Below are 245 nucleotides of genomic sequence, written 5' to 3' on the forward strand. Positions count from 1 at the left end.
AAGTCAGGTGCTAGAGGTCCCAGGGACAGCTTCCCCTGATAGACAGGTGACAAGAAACTCATGCAACAGAGATTAGAGATATAAACCCCTTTGATTCTGCTCTGCACCGGAAAAAGTCTGCAACAAATGGACTTAGTTTATTCCCGGCTGACCCTGTTCCTGTCTGGAGGGCTCTCCCCAGGGTGTCTGGGCAGAGGCAGCCACCCTGTGACCCTCTCTCCACAGACACCAGCCAGGCTCTTCCG

The sequence above is a fragment of the Mesitornis unicolor genome, unplaced genomic scaffold (assembly GCF_000695765.1).
Source record: "Mesitornis unicolor isolate BGI_N332 unplaced genomic scaffold, ASM69576v1 scaffold24101, whole genome shotgun sequence".
Lineage (NCBI taxonomy): Eukaryota > Metazoa > Chordata > Aves > Mesitornithiformes > Mesitornithidae > Mesitornis > Mesitornis unicolor.